Raw genomic sequence first — 812 nt, 5'->3', positions numbered from 1 at the left:
GGGGGACAGAGAGAGAGAGAGAGAGAGAGAGAGCGAGAGGGGGGAAGGAAGGAAGGATAGGAAGGAAGGAAGGAAGGACGGAAGGAAGGAAGGAAGGAAGGAAGGAAGGAAGGAAGGAAGGAAGGAAGGAAGGAAGGAAGGAAGGAAGGAAGGAAGGAAGGAAGGAAGGAAGGAAGGAAGGAAGGAAGGAAGGAAGGAAGGAAGGAAGGAAGGAAGGAAGGAAGGCTTATTACATATGATGGACAGGCAGACTTCCATTAGTTTGTCAATGTGGACGTATAACCTGCGGTCTCCTACTTCAGCTCCCAACACATTTAGCCATTTTCAAACAGCTGAAACAGTATTTTCCTGCATTATAGAGCTATAATCATTGTGCTCCATTCTATATAAAAAATATATGTACATTTTTCTGCTTAATATCTAATACATCTTGAGCTGTCTCTATCCTCCTGACTGGTGGTTCCTTTTTTAAAGCAATGAAATAAGCTTCTCTGCATCTCTGGGTAAACGATGGAAAGGAATGTGTGTTATTCAGTACATTTAGTTATTGCTTACTTTTCTGAAGACTACCAACCTTACCAGCAGGCATGCAACTAAAATAGTTCAATAATCTAGCTACTGATAGCCTGAAATGGACTCTTGGTAGCTAGTCATGAGGTTGGGAACCGATCTGGGCTAAAGACAACTTCAGAAAAATGCTAGGTCACGAGTAGTATTACAGAGAAACAACAACAACAAACATTTTTAAAATAAATACATACATATATATATTTTTAAAAGGACACCTCTGAGGGGGAACGTGACCCGGCGAC

Source organism: Oncorhynchus kisutch, linkage group LG7 (genome assembly GCF_002021735.2).
Source record: "Oncorhynchus kisutch isolate 150728-3 linkage group LG7, Okis_V2, whole genome shotgun sequence".
In the NCBI taxonomy this organism is placed as follows: Eukaryota; Metazoa; Chordata; class Actinopteri; order Salmoniformes; family Salmonidae; genus Oncorhynchus; species Oncorhynchus kisutch.
The sequence above is the reverse complement of the archived record's forward strand: the minus strand, read 5'-3'. Positions refer to the sequence as shown.